The sequence below is a fragment of the Lolium rigidum genome, chromosome 5, assembly GCF_022539505.1.
Source record: "Lolium rigidum isolate FL_2022 chromosome 5, APGP_CSIRO_Lrig_0.1, whole genome shotgun sequence".
Taxonomy (NCBI): Eukaryota; Viridiplantae; Streptophyta; class Magnoliopsida; order Poales; family Poaceae; genus Lolium; species Lolium rigidum.
In genome coordinates this window covers 112,582,984-112,595,077 of record NC_061512.1, presented here as the reverse complement: position 1 = coordinate 112,595,077, position 12,094 = coordinate 112,582,984, and the positions used below count along the sequence as shown (strand labels likewise).

Genomic DNA, 12,094 nt, shown 5'->3' with positions numbered 1-12,094 from the left:
TCGATAAACCTTGGGTGATCCACTTAAGGAAAACTTGCTGCTGTTCTACAAACCTCTGCTCTTGGAGGCCCAACACTGTCTACAGGAAAGGAGGGGGAACGTAGACATCATTCACCCATGTCCTCAAGAACTAAGCGAACTACTCACGAGACATCATATGGAACATGATCAGAGGTGATATGATGATGAATAACAATCTGAACATAAACCTTGGTTCAATGGTTTCACTCAATAGCATCAATAACAAGTAGAAATCAATACCGGGAGAGTTTCCCCTATCAAACAATCAAGATCAAACCCAAATTGCTACAACGGTGACAAGGTGCGGCGGTGGAGATGGCGGTGATGATGATGAAGATGATGGTGATGGTGACGGAGATGATGTCCAACTCGATGGCGGTGACGATGGCGTCGATTTCCCCCTCCGGGAGGGAATTTCCCCGGCGGATTCCTGCCCGCCGGAGAGCTCTTTTCTCTCTCGGTGTTCTCCGCCCCGCAGAGGCTGCCTGTGGCTCTTCGCGACGTACCCTCCGGAGCTTAGGTTTTCGGGACGAAGGGTTTCGCGAAGAAAAGGAGGCGAAAGGGGCTATGGGGCCCCCACACCACAAGGTGGCGCGGCCGGAGCCATGGGCCGCGCCGGCCTGTGGTCTGGCCCCACCTTGGGTCTTCTCGGCTCCCCCTTCTGGCCTTCTCCGTCATCTGGAAAAATAGGATTTTTGGTGTAATTTCCTTCCACAGTTGATCTTCCGAAATATTGCATCCTAACGGTGCTTTTTCCAGCAGAATCCTGACTCCGGTGCGCGATCTCCAAATAATCATGAAACATGCAAAATAGATGAAATAACATAAGTATTGTGTCCCAATATGAAATATATCAATGAATAACAGCAAGTTATGATATAAAATAGTGATGCAAATTGGACGTATCATGCTCTCAAATAGTCTTTAGCAAACACCGCTATGAAGGCTCGGCAGAACCTGTAGAGAGTCTATGTACATGTCGACTATGCCATCCGTAGGTAGTCATTGGTTGTATCTGGAGGAGCTCCGTATGCAAGACAGCGCATTGCAGCAGTGCACTTCTGAAGTAAGGTGAAGCCCCACAAACCCGTGAAATCTTTCTTGGCCATGAAGTACTTGTCGTATTTCTTGACGCCGTGGACAATCTTCAAGAACAGCTCCTTGTTCATCCTAAACCGGCGCCGAAATTTCTTCGGCGAATGAGTCGCGTCGTCGTTGAAGTAGTCGGCGTCAAGCAGCATTGCGCCGGCTTCACGATGCCGGTTGATGTTCCTCCTCTTGCCTGGCTTTGAGCCGCTGCGCCGAGGCACGACGAAGAAAGGCTGGCGAACGCGCAGCATGTTCGTCAGAATTAGCTATTGCTGTTGCCGCCGCCGCCGAATAGCCTGAGCGTTCTGCTCCTCCGTGAACAGCTGCACCATCATCTCATTGTCGCTGTCCATCGCGGCAATCAGACGAACACCTTGCGGGCGGGGCGATACTATCGGGGTGGCGGCGAGCTATGTTCCGGACGAAACAGCGGCCGCCGGTCGAGGGGGTGGCGGCTGTGTCGATGGACGGCGGTTCCTAGACAGTCGGCGGTGTCTATTGCAAGCAGGGGGCCGCGGCGGCGCCGGCGACGGTGGGGATCTAGAGGGGTGGGAGTCGGCTCGGGCGTGTGTAGGAGGTGGGAAATCGGTGTGTCTGGCTGCCAGGCGGAGCCCACGCTCGTTTTCAGATGTGCCGCGAGGTGCCGGCGCGCCCGATTCGTGCCATTGGCGAAAGGGCCGGCACGGGGTTGCCCGCGATTCTATTGGGCTCCAAAATGGCCGGCGTCGTTTGGAGCGCACCGGTACGAGCCCATTTTCACTACCGGCCACCAAAATACTATCGGGGCCGCTATCGAGGCCGCCGGTGGAGATGCTAACGGCACTGACGCCACGCCACGGGCGAACGGAAAGGCGGCCAGGCCCCGACACGCGCAAACCGCCCAACCGAAGAACACGGCCCGCCCAGTTCGCACACCGCAGCAAGAACATCTGTGGAAGAAAGTCGCCCAAAGTTGGCGCGATAACGGATCCAGGACTCACAGATTCCTAGGGTATGTTTGGTTTACAACCAATGGCTACCATGCCAAAAAATTGGCGAGCCAACAAGAATTGGCTGTGGTTTGGATGGACACCAAATATTTGGCTTGCCCGGTCTGCCGCGCCCGTGCCTTTGCTATTCTTGCCAAATCGTTGGCTACTTGAGGGCGGCGAAAACCTGCGCCAACAAATTGGCAACGCCCACGCCCGCGATTCCTTCAAGGTAGGTCCCAGTCCGCTACTCTCCTTCTTCTTTCTGAACGAGATGTTGCTTTGATGGCCGGAAGCCTGCAACTCTATTCACAGCTGGGCAGATCAGGCTCCGCTCAAGAACAAAGACTAGGCCGTTCAGACCTCTTGCAGCTTAAAGCATCTTTGACGACCCATTTCCGGCATCCAAAATATCCGCGCACGTTTGTTTGCGTCGGTTTAAATGGTCAAAATCGATCGCGTGTTCAGTTCCATCGGAGTGGCTCCAGCGGCATAACATAGTTTTTTCGATTTTGCATTTGTAACATAAAAAACATAAATTACATAGTAATAGAAAGGAAAATAAAATATAAAACCTAAAAACGCATGCGCCTACTCGTCGTCATCGTCGATCACGACGAGATCCGGTATCGGCCACGGCCAGTTGGCAAGCGGTGGAACATACGCCAGTGTCGCCGCGGTGGTGGAGGTTGAGCAGCCCACGCCGGTGGTGGAGGTGGAGCCGCCCACGGGTTGTACCGCAGGGGTGGAGGCATCGGTTGCACCGGTTGCGGGGCCGAGTCCTCGAGCATCCGTCGTAGTCGATGGCTAGGTGGGATCGACACGAAGGTCCGATGGTAGGTACTGCCGCCTGCGCCGGATCTCGGCGCTCCTCTCTGGCGCGGAGGCACGGACGGGACAGGCACCCAGAGGAAGCTGATCCACCAGCCGCCGCCAGGCAGGTGCAAGTCCCGCCAGCCCGCGCACGGCGTCCAGTTCGTGTGCATGAGACGCGCCACGTTGACGGGTAGCCGCACCCTGTGCGTTCGCTCCGCCTTCTTGGTGCCACTGTCGGGCGCCTCGAAGTCGTTTTCTTCTTCCCCATGGTGATGCGGTGGCGCGCGGCGGTGAGGGGTGGGAGTGGAGGTGTCCGTGGTGTGGGCGATGCCAGGCCGGGCGCGCGCGGGACACGATTCCTTTGATGGCGGTGCAGCCAGCCGCCACCCGCCAGTGCGCGTGCAGAAGAGGCAGCCGCGACATTGATGGCGAAGGCTATGACGCAGACGCGGAAGCGATGCACTTGATACAGCCCAATGACTCGCTGAAAGGCGGGCCCGGTGAAAAAGCGAGCGGTCAGTTGGGACATTATTGACAGTACCTGGAGACAATTTAATTATCGTCTATCTGTCCAGTATCCACGGCGGCCCGCCATTATTGTGCACACTCCAGAAACAGCGTCGCGTCTCGTCCCCGCCGTGCCGACCCAGACGGCCAACCCCCCGCCCTCCTATATATCCTCCTCGTGCTCCCCTCCATGATCCATCTACCCATCGTCCCTCTCCACTTCTCAGCCCACGCCTCCTCTCGGTCGACGGCCACATGGGAGAGAAGAACAGCATGGCGGCGGCGTTCGCACTCCTCGTCCTCGCCGCCTCCGCGCTGTCGTCGCTGCCCACGCCGTGCCTCGCCGTGACGTCGCCGTACGTGCGGCCGAGGGCCAGGGCGACGCTCTCCCTGCCCGCCCACGCCGACGCCGACGGACAGACGCCGCAGCAGGTACGCCGGCCGCGTTTCCTCAAATGCTCCTCGCACGTAACGATGTTGTCTGCCTTTTTCTGCCCTGTTTTCTTCAGCACATCTTAGATTCCTAACCGCCATGTGTGATCAAGCCGTTTCGTGGCGCAAAATTTTGAAATATCAGTCGTGCGTCGAGATCACTTTTGAGTTTTTTTTTTTTTGTCTTTGGTAGATCGAGTGTTAGTCGGAGAAAATGTCCTGTAGAAATGAATCCAATCGACACCAAGAATCCTAACCCCCGCAGCAACCTCGTCTGTTTCTAGTGCCCACGCATGCTAAGTTTTTTCATTTTGAGGGACACGCATGCTAAGTTAGGAAGGAATTAACAACTGTATGATCCCAGGATACTGGTTGGATTCGCGCGCGGCAGGACCAGAACGTTAGCATTCCGCTGCGGATCTGCATTTGTTTAGTGTGTCCTAGCTAGAGAAGGCGACAAGGAAGAAGAAACCAAGGCGGGCTCAACTTCCGGACATCTTCTTGCTTCCTCCATATTCACGATTGATTCCCAACCTTGACGATGTCGGCATGTGGTTTGGCGGCCTAGGTGCCATAGCTGGCCCCAGCAGCAGCATATCTTTTGGTATAGTACTGCTTAATCATGCTCCTAAAAGGAAAAGCAGCAATATCTTTCGCTTAATGCTGCAACATACGGTTAGTGCTGCAATTAATGATGACAGTCTCGAGCCATGGTTCATGTCTTGCCCTTTCCCTGCAAATATTATCTACTACTGAATACGTACGATCTTAATTATCTGCCCATCACATGCCAAACTTCTGTCCGGCATGTGTGAAAACAGTTGTTGCAAGAATGATAAGAGTCCTGTGCTGTTGGCCTGCACAGCTCACGCTAAAGCCATGAACCCAGGCATTCAAATGTTCACACTTGCATTAAATGTAGTGTTCAGGAACGGAATTAGGTCCATATTGTATCTGTTTATGCAAAACTGTGAAACTTTTCAGTCATGGGTAGATTGTGCCATTCTCTGCAACTGGTAAGGCAGCAAGGGCAATCAAAGATCATCTCTTTCAGTGAAAACCCAAATATGGCACTCAGTAATAATCATCTTTTCCAAAACTAACTATTTCTTTTGAAAGAAATTATGCATTTTTCTGAATGTAATCATGGATTGCTCCTGCCTCTTTGGGTCATAACCTAGAAGAGGGACAATCTAACTAAAACCCCGAGTATGGCATGTAGTAGTCATTTTCCTCTTTGGTGTAGGAAGACAGTAATGTTTCATATATTTTCAACAGCCCCTGTATTATTTGCTGGTCTATTTACAGCTTATCATACAAGTCTTGACGTTTCGGTTATTACTGTCCCATGAAGCAAAGCTGCGCTCGCATGTTTGCTCATATGTTTGCCGTTGCAGAGTTTGGCCATTGTCACTATGACATGGGTAGACACACTAGACTAAAATGAAACATGGATAATACTTGAAGAGAAGACAAACACAGTTTGATAGCAAAAGCTTTTCCTCCTAAAATATACGTAGTATTGTGCTTCTCTTTTTAAGACTCATTTAACATCACACTTGATATGGCTGAAACACGTTTTTGTGCTTACACTAAGCCGGTAGTCATGTAGAATAAATGTCTCCACTATGGTATGCAGCATGGAAGTTCACTGTTTCCTGAATTTAGATATTGTTTTCGTACTCACAATTAACTAATAGATTGATTTGGAAGAGGCCTTACTGATAGAGAATTTATATAAGCAGTATGAAATGAATTGAGCTCGTTTACTCGGGCATTTCAGAAAAGCAGAAAAAAACTTGCCATTGGTAAACTGCTTCGTACGTTTTGGTATTAGTTCCCCATATGAATCACTAGCTGTTTCATTGCTCATATGTGGTACAACTTTCTTCTTACAAGCATCTAAAGCCTTTTCCTCTTTGATCAAAGAACATAAATGGGACACGATTGTTTAAGTATCTGCCCATAAACAGGCCAAACTTCTGTCTGGCCTGTGTGGAACCAATTGTTGAAAGCATGATAGAGTCCTGTGTTGTTGGCCTGGCTCACGCTAAAGCCATAGATCCAAGCATTCAAATGTTCACACTTGCATTAAATGCAGTACTCAAGATTGGAGAAGGCACATCATGTTTGTGTTTATGCAAACTGTGAAACTTTTCAGTCATGGGTAGATAGTGCCATTTTCTGCAACTGGTAACGTAGTAAGGGCAATCATAGGTCATCTCTGTTTACAGTCTTTATGCAGTTTCTGAATGTAAGCAAGGAAACGACGTTGGATTCCTGCTGCCTCTCTAAGCCATAAAATTCTAGGAAAACTCTCGCTAAAACCCATATATGGCGTTCATCAATCATCTTCTTTTTCCAAAAGTAAAACATCATCTCTTTTCACACGGACATTATACATTTTCTGAATGTAATTACGAAAAGAATCGTTGGATTGCTCTTGCCACTTCCAGTCATAAACTACACGCGAAATTGTGACTAAAACCCCAAATCTGTTTTTTCCTCTTTGCTCTAGGACGTCTGTAATGCTTTAAATCTTTTCAACACCATGTATTAGTTGCCTGGTCCATTTACAGCATATTTGCCGTTGCAGAGTTTGGTCATTGTCAGTAACTCAGTTGCCTGGTCCATTTACTACTTGAAGAGAAGACAAACAAAATTTGACAACAAACATTTCCTCCTGAAAACTATTGTGCTTCTCTTTTAAGACTCGTTTAACTTCACAGTTGATGTGATTGAAACATGTTTTACTTATTCCTACTAAGCCAATATTCATGTTGACACCTTGTTCTACAGCATGAAAGTTCACTGTTTCCTGAATTGAGGTATTGTCGTCATGTGCACAGTTAACTAATCTGTTGATTAGAAAGGGGCGTTACTGATAGAGAATTTAAATTACAAGCATGAAATAAACTGAGCTCGTCTACCCAGATATTGCAGAAACGCAGAAAAAATTGCTCCTGATTAACTGTTTCGTACGTTATGATATTAGTTTTTTTGCTAAACTAGAATAAATTGCAGTTGAGATGAAACACTACGATTTGTGTTATGAATTGCTGTAGTAGGTACAAAATATACGAATCACTAGCTGTTCTATTGTTCATACTGTGGTACAACTTTCAGGTGCATGTGTCGGCTGTAGGCCCTGACCAGATGAGGGTGACATGGATCACCGACGACGACGCACCGGCCACGGTAGAGTACGGCACGGCTCCAGGCCAGTACCCATTCTCGGCGACCGGAAGCACCACGGCGTACTCCTACGTCTTGTATCATTCTGGGAACATCCATAACGCCGTGGTCGGTCCACTGAAACCTAGCACGACGTACTACTATCGGTGCAGCTCCGACCCGTCGCGCGAGTTCTCCTTCAGGACGGCCCCCTCAGGACTCCCTTTCAACTTCGTCATCGCCGGTACGAATGAAATGCGGCTTGCTGTCAGTTTTGACATCAACCAATTAATTTCCAAGTTTCTGATGACTGTCATGCGACTCACTGCAATGGAAGTGCAGGCGATTTGGGGCAGACGGAATGGACGAATTCCACGCTGCAGCACATCGCCGCCGCCGACTACGACATGCTGCTCCTCCCCGGCGACCTCTCGTACGCCGACCTGGACCAGCCGCGCTGGGACTCGTACGGGCGCCTGGTGGAGCCGCTGGCGAGCGCGCGGCCGTGGATGGTGACCCAGGGCAACCACGAGGTGGAGAAGATCCCGCTCATCGAGCACCCGTTCAAGGCCTACAACGCGCGGTGGCGCATGCCGTACGACGCCGGCGCCTCGCCGTCCGGATCGAACCTCTTCTACTCTTTCGACGTGGCCGGCGGCGCCGTGCACGTCATCATGCTTGGCTCGTACACCGACTATGACACCGGCTCAGCGCAGCACAGGTGGCTGCAGGACGACCTCGCCAGGATCGACCGGAGCAAGGTGTCGTTCGTGGTGGCGCTGGTGCACGCGCCGTGGTACAACAGCAACGAGGCGCACCAGGGGGAGGGCGACGCCATGCGCGACGCCATGGAGGCGATGCTCTACGGCGCGCGCGTGGACGCGGTGTTCGCCGGGCACGTGCACGCGTACGAGAGGTTCAGTCGCGTGTACGGCGGCAAGGATGACCAGTGCGGGCCGGTGTACGTGACGATCGGCGACGGCGGGAACCGGGAAGGGCTGGCGGAGAAGTACATCGACCCGCAGCCGAGCACGTCGGTGTACCGGGAGGCCAGCTTCGGGCATGGACGGCTGCAGGTCGCGAACACGACGCACGCGCTGTGGACGTGGCACCGGAACGACGACAACGAGCCGGTGGTGACCGACCAGGTCTGGATCACCAGCCTCGCGTCAAACCCTGCCTGTAACAAAAAGTGATCAGATCAGCAGCCGATACATATATGTTCTTGATACATAGTTATTATTGTTCGTCATCACGAGGGCACTCCGTTTGAGATGACAATGGCTTGAAAGGGATGACACGAGCAAAATTTGGATTGGTTTGAGAAACCCTTGCATGCACGGACGTGGTACACACATATTGTTGCCATCACTACTGCATAAGCCCTAGGATTTGGGTGTGCTTGTGGAATGCTTCAGTTTGGATAAATTCACTATCCAAGCATCCAATGATGTGCTGTAAACTAGACATGCTCTACTTCACTTAATAAACGACAAATATTAATGATAGTGCCTCAATTTGGATGATGTATTCATCCCTGGTATGGGTGACATGATGTGTTAGCATTACTGATGAAGCAGAATATACAATACATTGGTATCTGAATCCATTTACTTATAAGTATGTTTGAGGTGGCTTTCCTACTGCCATGATCTTACTTGCTTTTCTTGTGGATATATAGTGCATCAATGGATATATTGGAAACTTGTAGTTATGCTTTGGAAGAAGATTCGAATACGAGATACTTTCATAGTGTCGCTAATGGTAGACATAGAAAGAAACTCATTCATTCTCTAATACAAGAGGAGGGTGTGATTGAAAGCCATGAGCAGCTTGTCTTACATTACATCGTATTATAAAGACTTGTTTGGCGCACCAGAAGAATTTGATATATCCATGGATGAATCGAGGATTGCGGATATTCCACAAGTGTCTCTAGATGAAAATGTTTTTCTTGTGGCTCCTCATACTGAGGAGGAGATAAGAAATGCGGTCTTTCAAATGGAGCACAATAAGGCGCTAGGACCTGATGGGTTTCCTGCAGAATTTTATCAATCTTTCTGGGATATATATTATCAAGCATGATTTATTGGAACTCTTCGGGGATCTCCATGCGGGTCAACTAGATTTGTTCCGCATCAATTTTGGTGAGATTATTCTTTTACCAAAAATAACTGATGCGGAATGTATTCAACAGTACAGACCTATATGCATGCTTAATGTGTGTTTTAATTTTTTTACTAAAGTCGCTACAATTAGACTAAATTCAGTGGTAGGGCATGTCGTCCGTCCGTCCCATGCAAGGTAGACACATCCTAGATGGTGTCAATTTGCATAAAACAGTACATGAGATGCATCGGAAAACTGAACGGTCTTATTCTCAAGATCGACTTTGAGAAAGCATATGATAAAGTTAAATGGTCTTTTTCTTCAACAAACACTCAGGGTGAAAGATTTTTCAGATGAGTGGCGCGCTCTTATAAATAACTTTATTTTCGGTGGAAGTGTAGTCATTAAGGTCAATGACGATATTGGTCGATACTTCCAGATGAAAAAATATTTGAGGCAAGGGGATCCCCTTTCTCTAATGTTATTTAACATTGTGGAGGATATGCTTGCTATTATAATTGAGTGTGCTTAGGTTGATGGTCAGATTGAAGGGATAGTACCTCATCTTGTGGATGGGGGATTATCTATCCTTCAGTATGCCGATGACACAATTCTTTTTATGGAACATGACTTGGAAAAAGCTCAAAATTTGAAGTTAATTCTTACGATATTCGATCAATTGTCTGCTCAAAATAAATTTCCATAAAAGTGAATAGTTCTTTTTCGGTGAGGCCAAAGACGATGCCAACCTATACGCCGACTTGTTCGGATGTGGTCTTGGCTCCTTTCCGATCAACTATCTAGGTATTCCGATTCATAATCGGAGACTGACATTGGCGACGTGGAAACTCGTCGAGGAAAGACTTCAAAATAGGTTAAGTAGTTGGAAAAGTAAACTGCTGTCCCTTGGGGGGGGGGGGGATTAGTTCTCATAAATGCAGTACTTACGAATATGGTACTGTATATGATTTCTTTCTTCCATCTACCCAAAGGAATCTTGAATAGATTAGACTACCTACGCTCAAGATTTTTTTGGCAAGGGGATAGTTAGAAAAAGAAATATCGGTTAACTAAATGAAGTGTTGTATGCCGTCCAAAAGATCAAGGTGGACTTGGTGTTCATGATCTTGAAGTTAAGAACAGGACTCTGCTAGGAAAATGGCTGGCCAGGTTATTAACTGACAGGCCCGGTCCTGAGGTTTCAGGGGCCTGGGGCGAAAACCAGAAAACGGGCCCTTCAGTAAATTATTATTATATAAATTCAATAAATTTTATAGTAAATTTGTTGAGATCGGTCGACTCTATTTGTTGTCAATTGAGATGTTTTTTTCGTTCATGAAGGATATATCAGAATTTTGCGCTTCTTTTGCTTGATAGACCGCACACTACTTTTTTTTTCTAGCTTATAAGTGGGAAAAACAAGAGGCATGGTCCTGAAAATCCTTTGGTGGTTTGAATCCGCATGGAAGTGCATTTTTTCCTTATGTTGTTTTATATGTTTTTATAGCTAAATGGATAGCTTGAAGAGGAAATTATGTGGCACAAATTGCATAATCAGGCAGGTAACAACTGCAATCAGAGAATATATGAAATTTATTAATAAATTGGATTGAAAAATAAATTATATCATTACTCTATAAATATAGAACAATGTACTCCAAACTAAAAATGCTAATAGAATAATCAAGAAATAATCCTTTTAGAAAACTCATGAAATCACAATAAGTTTTTTTCACACTACTTCATGAAATCAAGAAGTAATCAGTTTTTTCTTTGAGGAAGAAGTTACATAAGTTGATCGATAATTCCATCTTTGGAAAATAAAATGATTCTTCCTAGACCTATGCGGTCCCTCGCTCCCTGCTCAAGCCCTATGTGGCCCACCACAATTTAACCATCCAACGCTGAGAGAAGAAAGGCCCTAGGCCCAGTTCACGAAGGAAAAAACTAGTAGTTGATGAAAGAACGGCCCGAGCTTTGTCTCTAAAAACGTTTCGCCTTTCTTCTTCGTGAAGAGGCAGAAAAACTCCAGTATGTTGTACGCTAATGGCGCCTCCGGCGTCTGATTTGCTGCTCACACATACCAAGGCGAGGGCCCCTCACTTTCGTGGGCCCAGGGGGGCCGCCCCTCCCGCCCCCCTAGGGCCGGCCCTGTTAACTGAGGATGGTATATGGCAACAACTTTTAAGAAAAAAGTATGTAGGCTCAAAAGCGTTATCTCAGGTATTTTGGAAATCCGGAGATTCTCACTTTTGGGTTGGCATTATGGCAACTAAGAAGCACTTTCCCCTTTTGGTTTGTTCTTCATAAGGAATGAGGCGGAGATTAGGTTCTGGGAAGATAGATGGTTGGGAACAACCACTCTTCGGGAACAATATCCAGCTTTATACAATATTATTCATTATAAGGGAGACACCTTGCAGAAGGTTATGGAAACTTCTCCTCCCTCCATGACGTTCAGGCGTGATCTAATTGGCCCCCGACAGACTAGTTGGAATGATTTGCTACAGAGGTTAGCTTCAATACAATTATCTCAGGGGACTGATGAATTCCGATGGAACCTCACCAAGAATGGTGTTTTCTTGGTCAATTCATTGTATAGGGCGCTTACCATTCCTAGTCAACTGGTTCTCAATAATAAATACATTTAGAAGATGAAGATACCACTGAAGGCGAAAGTTTTTGCGTGGTACCTTCGTCGTGGTGTGATTTTAACCAAAGACAACCTTGTTAAACGCAACTGGCACGGTTGAAAGAGATGTGTTTTCTATCATCAAGATGAGACAATAAAACGCCTTTTTTCAATTGTAGGTTTGCTAGATCTATATGGTCAATCATTCAGATGGGTTCTACCTTATACCCGCCTGGTAGCGTTGCAAAATATATTTGGCAATTGGCTAAATGGGGTAGATTCTAGGTATAAAATGCTTATCAGAGTAGGTGCGATTGCAGTCGTATGGACGCTATGACTATGTAGA

At 47.6% G+C, this 12,094-nt stretch overlaps 1 pseudogene; it reads left to right on the top strand.

Moving 5' to 3' along the window:
- The first annotated feature begins 3,793 nt into the window (after positions 1 to 3,793).
- LOC124656273 lies at positions 3,794 to 8,236 on the top strand (annotated as a pseudogene).
- The last annotated feature ends 3,858 nt before the right edge of the window (positions 8,237 to 12,094 follow it).